At 41.1% G+C, this 12,156-nt stretch overlaps 1 long non-coding RNA gene across 1 annotated transcript in view; it reads left to right on the plus strand.

The window, feature by feature from the left end:
- Window positions 1-12,156, plus strand: part of LOC115100419 — a 54,936-nt gene that overhangs the window by 33,237 nt on the left and 9,543 nt on the right. The window contains exon 2 of the long non-coding RNA XR_003859054.1: window positions 7,127-7,152. This is a non-coding gene — a long non-coding RNA (uncharacterized LOC115100419). The remainder of the gene's footprint in view (window positions 1-7,126; window positions 7,153-12,156) is intronic.

Genomic DNA, 12,156 nt, shown 5'->3' on the forward strand with positions numbered 1-12,156 from the left:
AAATTTAAACTAATAACTGGAAGGGGGAAAATACATAAATCTGAAGCTCTAACACTAAATTTTCAAAAGGAAAACTTTGATAAAATGAGGAAAATAGCTAGAAAAGAACTGAAAGGTTCAGCTGCAAAGGTTAAAAATGTTCAACAAGCATGGACATTGTTTAAAATATACAATCCTAGAGGTGCAGTCCTTATGTATACCGCACATTAAGAAATGTGGAAGGCAGGGCAAAATGATTACAGTCATGGTTAAAAGGTGAGATGAAAGAGGCTATTTTAGACAAAAAAGCATCCTTCAAAAATTGGAAGAAGGATCCATCTGAAGAAAATAGGATAAAACATAAGCATTGTCAAGTTAAGTATAAAACATTGATAAGACAGTCAAAGAGAGAATTTGAAATGAAGTTGGCCATAGAGGCAAAAACTCATAATAAAAATTTTAAAATATATCTGAAGCAAGAAACCTGTGAGGGAGTTAGTTGGACATTAGAATGAACAAGGGGTTAAAGGGGCTCTTAGGGAAGATAAGGCCATTGCAGAAAGACTAAATGAAATTTTTGCTTCCGTGTTTACTAATAAGGATCTTGAGGAGATACCAGTTTCAGAGATGGTTTTCAGGGGCAATGAGTCAGACGAACTGAATGAAATCACTATGAACCTGGAAGATGTATTAGGCCATATTGACAAACTGAAGAGTAGCAATCACCTGGACTGGATGGTATGCTTCCTAGGGTACTGAAGGAACTAAAAATAAAATGTTTGATCTATTAGTTATTAGTTGATCTATTTGTAACCTATCATTAAAATCATCCATGGTACCTGAAGACTGGAGGGTGGATAATGTAACCTCAATATTTAAAAAAGGCTCCAGGGGCGATCCGGGTAACTATAGACCAGTGAGCCTGACTTCAGTGCCGGGAAAAAAATAGTGGAAACTATTCTCAAGATCAAAATCGTAGAGCATATAGAAAAATATGGTTTAATGGAATACAGTCAACATGGATTTACCCAAGGGAAGTCTATTTCCTAACAAATCTGCTTCATTTTTTGAAGGGGTTAATAAACATGTAGATAAAGGTGAACTGGTAGATGTAGTGTTTGGATTTTCATAAGGCGTTTGACAAAGTCCCTCATGAGAGGCTTCTAAGAAAACTAAAAAGTCATGGATAGGAGGCAATGTCCTTTCGTGGATTACAAACTGGTTAAAAGACAGGAAACAGAAAGTAGGATTAAATGGTCAATTTTCTCAGTGGAAAAGGGTAAACTGTGGAGTTACTCAGGGATCTGTACTTGGACCGGTGCTTTTCAATATATATATAAATGATCTGGAAAGGAATAAGATGAGTGAGGTTATCAAATATGCAGATGATACAAAATTATTCAGAGTAGTTAAATCACAAGCGGATTGTGATACATTACAGGAGGACTTTGCAAGACTGGAAGATTGGGCATCCACATGGCAGATGAAATTTAATGTGGACAAGTGCACGGTGTTGCATATAGGGAAAAATAACCCTTGCTTTAGTTACATGTTAGGTTCCATATTAGGAGCTACCACCCAGGAAAAAAGATCTAGGCATCATAGTGGATAATACTTTAAAGTCATCGGCTCAGTGTGCTGCAGCAGTCAAAAAGCAAACAGAATGTTAGGAATTATTAGGAAAGGAATGGTTAATAAAATGGAAAATGTCATAATGCCTCTATATTGCTCCATGGTGAGGCCACACCTTGAATACTGTGTACAATTCTGGTCACTGCATCTCAAAAAAGATATAGTTGCGATGGAAAAGGTACAGAGAAGGGCAACCCAAAATGATAAAGGGATGGAACAGCTCCCCTATGAGGAAAGGCTGTGGAGGTTAGGGCTGTTCAGCTTGAGAAGAGACGACTGAGGGGGGATATGATAGAGGTCTTTAAGATCATGAGAGGTCTTGAACGAGTAGGTGTGAATTGGTTATTTGCACTTTCGTAATAATAGAAGGACTAGGGGCATTCCATGACATTAGAAAGTAGCACATTTAAGACTAATTGTGAGAAAATTCTTTTTCACTCAACGCACATAAATCTCTGGAATTTGTTGCCAGAAGATGTGGTTAGTGCAGTTAGTGTAGCTGGGTTAAAAAAAGATTTGGCAAAGTTCTTGGAGGAGAAGTCCATTAACGGCTATTAAACAAGTTTACTTAGGGAAATAGCCACTGCTATTAATTGCATCAGTAGCATGGGATCTTCTTAGTGTTTGGGTAATTGCCAGGTTCTTGTGGCCTGGTTGGCCTCTGTTGGAAACAGGATGCTGGGGCTTGATGGACCCCTTGGTCTGACCCAGCATGGCAATGTGTTTATGTTCTTATGCTACAGGACACTAAGTTGCCCTCTTAACTTACTTCACAATTTAAGCTCTGGAAAAAAAATGTATTCTCCTCAGAAATAGACTTTCATTTATCAGAATTAGCAGGATTTAGCATTTAAAATAATACATGTGTCTACCATCCTGACTACTGAGCACCAGTTTACCATGGGTGAGGTTCACACATGTCATAAAACGTATCCTGTTTATATATTATACTTATGGTTAATTACTTATCTCGGTCCACACTTCAGACAATCTCCCCTGTATACTTCTGACACAAACTCCGTCTGGAGAGCTGGAGAATGTGGGGCAGGCAAGGAGATGACTCTGGGATGGGTTCTTGCACAGCTACCATTTGTTGGGACTTGCTTCTTCTGGGTCCCTTCCCATAGAGGCAGAGCTGCTCTCGGGCTTCCCATCACCTCAGACTTCTCAACCACCATCTCTCGTTAGGATGCCTCCACTCTCTGGTCTCCTGGCCCCACCTAGTCTTCTCCCTCCTTGATAGGAGGGAGTTCTTGGCTTCTTCAGACTCCCCTTTTGCTCTTCCTTTCTGGGTCACTCTCAGGGGTTTGCTCCTTTTTCTCCTTATTTGTCCCCTGTCTTATACTTTCCAGTGGATAAATATGCATACGCTCATGCATAATCTCATGATGGGTAGAGGGTCTTTGGCACATTGCAGGTCTTTTCCCCCTTCCCCAGTCTTGGGGGGGAGGGGGGTCTGTCTCATTGCAGATCTTTTTCTGCTCCCCATTTCTTTGAGGGAAGACCTGCCATGACTGTACCAAGCTGTTTATGCCAGAATGTGTTTTCTCCGTCTCGGATGCCCTCCCTTCTTTCAAGGTGGGGGGTCCTTCTGACCTCTGGAATCTTGGCCGATCCATGACTCCTACTTTGGGATTTAGCTGGTATAGTCCTTCTGTCTTCTTGTTTATTTAAACAGGCAGATCTAGTTAAATGTATCAGGGGAAGGTATTTTCTTTTCCTTTGAGACAGTGCCTGTCAGTATTAACTGCATGTTTATTAGTTATTATGATTCATATTTGCTGATTTCAGTGGTAAACATGTGATGTCTCTCTACCTTGCACCAGTTGTCCATGAAGCAGTCATTTATTTTATATAGGAACTTTACTAGAAGAACAGCTATCCCTAAGTCGGCAAAACAACTGATAAAAGATTGAGGTGCTCCTTAAAAAAAAGCTACTGAGCACTACAAAAAAGAGTGCCAACAAGAAAACACTGATGAACCCCACAGTTCTCCCCTGGTGGCAATGTCTGGCTGAATACCAAGGTTAAACTCAAGATGCCTCCATCAAATTTGCACCCAAATTCATGTGGCCTTATGAAGTTCTGCAGCGACTTAGTAGTCGGCTCAAGCTGCTTCCATCTCTCCGCATCCACAACTTGTTCCATGTATCCTTTTAAACCATTAATCTTTGACAAAGTTGTGTGAAAGATTCTGACAGCCTTCCACTGTTGCTTTTGACACAGACACCAAATTTGAAATTAAAGACATTGTAAATCCAAGATAGTGAGATGCAGAATATATTACTTCATTGATTTTAAAGGTTACAGGTCTGATGAGAGTTTATGGAAACCAGCAACTAATCTTATGCTCCAAAGTTGGTCAAGAGATTCCATTGGCTTTTTCCCCACAAGCCTAGGATAGCCAGCCCTGGGGGAGGAGCTTAAGAGGAGTGGTATTTTAATGTTCTGTACCTCCCCAGTGGTGCCTTTGGCCACTGGCTCTTCCAATGTACCTCCCTGGCAATTTGTGGCATCCAGTGGGCTCTGACTAGGAGGCAGACCACAATCCCTGAGCCTTATAGGCCCTGCAGGCAGGACGTCCTGTGGTGCTGGTTGATGACATCATCACTGCCTAAGATACTGTATAAGGAGCTCAGTGTAACCAGCCAGCACCTCCTCAACAGGTCTTTCTGGATTCCTTTGCCATGATGTTATCATCGCTTCTGATTCTGTCTTCTATTTCTACTCATCTACCATCCTGTTTTTATCTGTTCCTGTCTCTATCATGGTCCTCAGACACCAACTGCCTCACTCCAGCATGCTACTTCCCTAGGCACATGTGCATGCCGCTGTGTACTTTAAGAAGGCCCCATGGCAGAAAACCAGGTGTGTTGCCCTTTGATGATGTCAGCACTGGCTGGGTATTTCAACCTGAGCCATGTTCCCAGCCAGCACCTCAGCAACAGGTCCTCAGTGCCTTGCAGTGCATGTGATATCCTGCCTTGCTTTATTCCAGCATTCTTTGTCTCATTCCAATTTGCCTTGCCTCTGCCCTGCCTTCCCCTGCCAGCTCCTACCCAATCTCTCCTCAGATTGCTCACCTGTGCCTTTATCATTGCCTGGAATCTAACATTGCCTGGACTTTCTTGCCTCTTGTCTGCCACCTTCCCTGACTACTGCCTGTCTACCAACAGCAGCCTCTTCAGCTCATTGGAAGAATACTGGTCTGCAATCTCTGGCACTGAGAGTTTGAACCCTGTTGGTGCTGACAATAAATATGTCCTGGTTGTGCAACAGCATGGCACTTTTTTGAACAAGAAAGTGTGTGCAATTAGGTCTCTGCCCATGTGTGCTTGTGCCATACAATGTCCACCCTTGTGTGTGTGTGTGTGTGTGTGTGTGTATATGAAAAAAAAGGATTACACACACTAATGCTCTACTTGTAAAAAGACAAACCCTTTTCTGAGGTCAGTGGACACTGGACAGGGGGCGGTGTGAATTCGTAATGAATGTGTCAAATGTCCACCATGCTACAGAGAATGGGATGAAGTGGTAATGGCAGAGGGTGTTAGAAGAAAAGGTTTTGCCTCCCTAAGAAAAAAGCACCAAACGTGAAAATCCCTTGCTGGCACACTAGTGGCAGATGTCTAAGGCCGCAACCTGTATGGTGCAAATTTAGCACATCCTCCAAAGCAAGTGTTATATTTTTGCATTTGCCTCTGATGATTCTTCATTTACATGCTACTAAATACTAATTTTTCTGTTTACATGTTAATGTGATGGAGGACTTCCTGATGTGCAAGTTAAGGCTTTATTGCATAGGGCATTATTTTAGTGTACACAAAAGGAGCCGACATATCCCCCATATGGAGTAGGGAGGCGCCCAGCCTTCAAATGGTAAGAGAGGGCCATAGGCAGGGGGTTACTAATGTAGGTTTAGTTAGGCAGGGAGGGCTGGGGGGCAGTTGGCCAAATGCAACATTTTGTGAGCTGGCCCACCCACCATCCTCTTCTTGATCATGTCCAAAGGTTCACAGGAAGTATTGATTTAGTAGCTGATTTGACAAGGAATACAAAAGTAACTGACATTTCTTTGTTAACATCGCTTGGGTGGGGAGAGCGGAGATGAATTGCCTGCAAGTCAATGACTGGCCTGATCACCACCCAAAGAATTATGTTGCATACTCAAGTGGATCCTGCTCTTTACAGACCAGGATACCATTGCAATGCAGACAATGTTTACTCAATAATCAATGATCCAATTGCAGCACAGTGCAAGGGGCAAGGCTTTGGTGGTCCAGCGTTCCCAGACCGAGAAATGTGTAGAGGGGCCAGGCTTCTACAGCCAACCCTGAAGTGGCATGATGCTGGATGCAATGCATGTCATAATGCTTGCTGAGTGATTATGAAATGAAATGCAGTAGACATGGACATGGTAACCCTGTGGGTATTTTGGGAGGTTAGATGGAGTTTTTATTTATACCCAATGATTGCACTGCTGTATGTAATTGACTTGCTGCTGCTGCTGCTGCCATGTACATCCCAGGGTGGGGGCAGATGGGTGGCAAGTTGTACCTGTCACAGTTGAGGCTCTTACTCTGCATGTTAAACTTTCTTGCATTAGCTCCATAGTTTGAGCATGGCTGATTACATGATATTTTATTAATATAAAGTAAACCTTGGGTAACCTTCACTTTGTATAAAGAAGAAATAGAAGCTGCTAGTATTTATACTGAATGGAGAATTAAAATGGCACAGTATGGGCTGAAAGTGGCTGCTGGCCGCTTCCATGGCAACCAGAGGAAAAGGCAGCACAGAACAGACTGTTGCTTTCAGTGACTGAACTTTGGCCAACATTTGTTCCTGGTCACTAGTCCTGTGTGTGGAAACATGGTTTCCTGCATGAAGGATGCAATGGACACAGCACCGTTTTCAAAATGTAATGAATCCGTGATCATACTTTATTATAAAGATCAGTAATTTATGCTTAAAATCAGGTTTTAGTTTTATGGTTACTTTCTGAACGATGGGAATCTTTCATAGCTCACATTAGTGGTCATCAGGAAAGTGGGCAAGAAGCAGAGCTCACTGAGCCAGGAAACTGTAATAGGGACAAATCACTCTCTCACTCATTTAAAAGGATTAAATAAGTGCAATCCATCATCTTTCCACAGAAATAAGCTATCAAAAATGTTTCCCCTTATTTGGTGTCAAAAAATGCCAATCGTTTGGCAATCCTCTTATTCAGTTCCTTAGGATAGGTTCATTCTATTTCCCATGGGGCTCCCATGTTCTGTAAGTGAAAAGATCCATACAAGAAAGCTCCTCATTTACATTCACAATCAGTTTCCCCAGGGGCTAGAGGAGAGAGGCAGACTCATAAGAGACACATTTTAAATTTAATTCAAAGTGTATAGTTGTAATAAAATAAGAAATTGAATTAAAATAAAATAAAAATAAAACCTCACCGATACAACCCTAAAATTGTGGTAATCAGTACTTAAATTTAATAATATTTTATTTTTCTTTTCAGGTAATATTCTCAGGAACATTCAACAGGTAAAAATATTCACGTTCAGTTTCTTCAGACTTTTATTAAATACAATTTTCTTCTTCTTTTACCTTTATTAGGGGTTTCTCCAAACATACAGGGTCATTTATCAAATCGCGTGCTGGCTTTTTCGCATGTGGAAAATGCCTTAACATATGCGATAAGCACCATAATGCATGGTGCAATCCAAATTTTTCAAAGGGGAGGGATTGGGGAGGAAATTCTGTAAAACTGGGCTGGCTTCACAAAGCCATAACTACACCTTTTTCAACTGCGCTAAGTTGTGCGATGTACCCATAATGCAATTTGTGATTTTTAGGCTGGGGAAGGGCCTGAGATGGAGTAAAAGAGAGAGAGAGACTCTGGGGTGGCACCATAGTAAGCAGCTATTTATGCTACTATAGGAGGCCCACCTAGTAACTCGAGATGAGGTTTAGGTAGTAGTGTAGGGGTTAGGGGCAACATTTACATGCAGAGTCAGATGAAAGAGCAGAACAGTGCACTCTTGTGAAGATTTGATGTCCTTCGGAGTGAGGAAACTCTCCCAAAGATGAGATTTGTGCAATGTTCTCTCAACCTAGCTTGATGTTACCCAGGTAGAGGGTCCATCAAGCTAGGTTTGGAGAACATGGTGCAAATGTCATCATTGTGTCAGTTTCCTCACTCCGAAGGACATCAAATCTTCACAAGAGTGCACTGCTCTGTTCGTACGTCTCACTCTGAATGTCAACGTGTCCCCTAACCCCTACACTAATACCTAAACCTCACCTCAAGTTACTAAGTGGGCCTCCTATAGTAGCATAAATAGCTAACTACTATAAGGGCTTTGTAGATAGTCAGTCAGGCAGTGTTTCTCTCTCTCTCAAAAGTCCTCCAGAGGTGGTCACAAAAGTGCTTTGCCAATTTGCCAGCTTTTTCATCTGTCCTGTGACTCACCAGCTGAACATTCGGCTCCCTGTCAGTTCTGTTCAAAACAAACTTAAGTGGCAGGTTCAATCTCACAATAACCTTTTTATATTTAAACCCTGGCACTGCCACTTTCTACTCAATTATTTCTTTAAATTAGAGCAGATTTAACTATTACATGCATCATTCTTCATTTTTTTTAACTACATTTCTTTTACTTCAAACTGTTTTCCTTCTCTTTTTGTATAGGATTTTTGTTTCATAATCAAGAGATACTTATTAAAATGCATTTTTTTTTTGTTTCAGTGTCTGTAGTCATATTTCAAACTATAGGATCTCACACGACTTCTTTTTGTAACTTCTATGACCTACTGAGTGACTTGCACTGCTTGTTTTCTTTTCTTTTTCATTAAAAGAAACCTGAGTTCGCTTCAAGTTGCCTTGCCCCATTCCCTCTCAGTCCCAACTGTCTACTCCCAATTGTCACCACAAAACATTCCCAGGCTCATGCCAGCTGCCTTGAGTTTCACACAGTGCATCTCATACTGAAATTGTGCCTCCTTTTTTTAGTTTCTATCTTTGTCTGGAACCTTCCTGCCTGCACTTATTTCCGGCAGAAGGTATTTAAATGTAAAACATGCAATGACACCAGAATTTCTAATTATGTCTCAGGACCAGTAAACTGGCCCCTGGACCAGACCAAAACAGTGGAAGATGAGGTTGCTGCTTGCTGTTTCTCTGTCACTCTTCTTGTGGTAGTAGCTTCAGCTTCATTGCAACCTGAAAATTCCAGGTTTGTTGTGGCCACTGACCTCACTGCCACACATCCCCTATCCTCAATATGGTGGCAGGAAACAATGAAACAATTCCTCACTACCTTATCAACCCAGTCTGTCATCTGCTGTCTCTCATTCACACTGCTGACCCTGCCTTCAGTCCCCTCTCCACCACTTTCCACCTTCCCCAGCCTTGGGCCATTGCAGAATGAACTCAAGAAACTCTCTCTTCTCAGAGCCAGTATAGTCCAGCAACATCTTCTCCATTCAAGGGCAACCAACACTCTTGGGGGCAGATTTTCAAAGGGTTACACACGTAACCCCAAAAACCCGCTCCTGTGCACGCCGAGCCTATTTTGCATAGGCTCGGTGACACGCGTATGTCCCGGGGCGTAGATTTGTGCGTGCCTGGTTGCGCGCACAAATGTACGCACATGCATAGGTTACAAAATCTGGCACTTGTGCACCTAAAAAGGACCACCCCAGCTAGCAGTTAATTTAAATTTTTTTCTAAACTTGGTTATGCACTTTCCCATTTGGTTGAATGTTGCCCCAACTTTCACCAAATAGCCTTTGTGTACCTTTCCTCATTCCAAATCACATCAAATCTTCACTGATGTGTACTGTGCTGTTCATACGTCTGACTGTGCATGTAAAACTGCCCCCTAAACCCTAGGCTACCTCCAAAACCTCACCTGGAATTACTAGTTGACCCTCTTACAGTGATATAAACAGATGTGTGTGCCATCTTAGAGGCTCTCTCTCTCTCTATCTAAAAAAAAAACCCATAGAAATGCCTATCTAGGCACTTCACACACTGAAAAGTAAAAATATTTACAGGTATAATAAACTTAATGCACATTGTAGTAAAAGAGTGTGTGGTGCATAATCACATCCCACTTTTATTGTGGGTGCTCTTTCTGTGAAATTTATAGCAAAATGATGAATCAAAGGTCAAACAAAGTAATAAGATCTGAATAAATGTCCTTGTGATATCACCTATCCAAACGTTCTCAATTAACCTGCTCCTTGTCATCTAAAAAGGTTATCATGTGAGAGGAGTCCACAAAAATAAATTTGTTCTTACTGTAGACAATCTCACAATTGCAGGGAAACCTCAGGAATATAGTCCTGATTTGTAAAACCCATGGTTTAAGTTGAAGAAAAAGATTCCTTCTCTCCTAGGTTACCTGGAAATATCCAGATACAACTGGGTTTTCTGACTAAAAACCCAGTTGTATCTGGAAATGTCCAGATACAACTGGGTTTTCTGACTAAAAACTCACCTGAGCTAAAAAATTCTAACTTATACCTATCAATTAAAAAGCAGAATGAAAATACAAACAAAAAACAAACTTTGAAATGTCTGTATGCCAATGCCAGAAGTCTAAGAAGTAAGATGAGAGAATTAGAATGTATAGCAGTGAATGATGACAGACTTAATTGACATCTCAGAGACATGGTGGAAGGAGGACAACCAATGGGACTGTGCTATACCGGGGTACAAATTATATCGCAATGACAGAGAGGAGCACCCGGGAGGTGCTCCTCTCTGTCCAGGATGGCATAGAGTATAACAGGATAAACATCCTGCATGAGACTAAATACAAAATTGAATCTTTATGGGTAGAAATCCCTTGTGTGTCGGGGAAGACTATAGTGATAGGGGTATACTACCGTCCACCTGGTCAAGATGGTGAGATGGACAGTGAAATGGTAAGAGAAATTAGGGAAGCTAACCAAATTGGTAGTGCATTAATAATGGAAGACTTCAATTACCCCAATATTGACTGGGTAAATATATCATCAGGTCACGCTAGAGAGATAACGTTCATGGATGAAATAAATGATAGCTTTATGGAGCAATTGGTTCAGGAACTGATGAGAGAGGGAACAATTTTATATCTAATTCTCAGTGGAGCACAGGACTTGGTGAGAGAGGTAATGGTGGTGGGGCCGCTTGGCAATAGTGATCATAAAATGATCAAATTTGATGTAATGACTGGAAGAGGAACAGTGTGCAAATCCAAGGCTCTCGTGCTAAACTTTCAAAAGGGAAACTTTGATAAAATAAGAAAAATTGTTAGAAAAAAAATGAAAGGAGCAGCTACAAAAGTAAAAAATGTCCAAGAGGCATGGTCATTGTTAAAAAATACCATTCTAGAAGCACAGTCTAGATATATTCCACACATTAAGAAAGGTGGAAAGAAGGCAAAACGATTTCCGGCATGGTTAAAAGGGGAGGTGAAAGAAGCTAATTTTAGCCAAAAGATCTTCACTCAAAAATTGGAAGAAGGAACCAACAGAAGAAAGTAGGATAAAGCATAAATGTTGGCAAGTTAAATGTAAGACATTGATAAGACAGGCTAAGAGAGAATTTGAAAATAAGTTGGCTGTAGAGGCAAAAACTCACAGTAAAAACTTTTTAAAATATATCCGAAGCAGAAAGCCTATGAGGGAGTCAGTTGGACTGTTAAGATGATCGAGGGGTTAAAGGGGCACTTAGAGAAGATGAGGCCATCACGGAAAGATTACATGATTTCTTTGCTTTGGTGTTTACTGAAGAGGATTTTGGGGAGATACCCGTAATGGATAAGGTTTTCATGGGTAATGATTAAGATGGACTGAATCAAATCACGGTGAACCTAGAAGATGTGGTAGGCCTGATTGACAAACTGAAGAGTAGTAAATCACCTGGACCGGATGGTATATACCCCAGAGTTCTGAAGGAACTAAAGAATGAAATTTCAGACCTATTAGTAAAAATTTGTAACCTATCATTAAAATCATCCATTGTACCTGAAGACTGGATGATAGCAAATGTAACCCCGATATTTAAAAAGGGTTCCAGGGGTGATCCGGGTAACTACAGACCGGTTAGCCTGACTTCAGTGCCAGGAAAAATATTGGAAAGTGTTCTAAACATCAAAATCACAGAACATATAGAAAGACATGGTTTAATGGAACAAGTTCAGCATGGCTTTACCCAAGGCAAGTCTTGCCTCACAAATCTGCTTCACTTTTTTGAAGGAGTTAATAAACATGTGGATAAAGGTGAACCGGTAGATATAGTATACTTGGATTTTCAGAAGGCGTTTGACAAAGTTCCCCATGAGAGGCTTCTAGGAAAAGTAAAAAGTCATGGGATAGGTGGTGATGTCCTTTTGTGGATTGCAAACTGGCTAAAAGACAGGAAACAGAGAGTAGGATTAAATGGACAATTTTCTCAGTGGAAGGGAGTGGACAGTGGAGTGCCTCAGGGATCTGTATTGGGACCCTTACTTTTTAATATATTTATAAATGATCTGGAAAGAAATACGACAAGTGAGA

Source organism: Rhinatrema bivittatum, chromosome 10 (genome assembly GCF_901001135.1).
Source record: "Rhinatrema bivittatum chromosome 10, aRhiBiv1.1, whole genome shotgun sequence".
NCBI lineage: Eukaryota > Metazoa > Chordata > Amphibia > Gymnophiona > Rhinatrematidae > Rhinatrema > Rhinatrema bivittatum.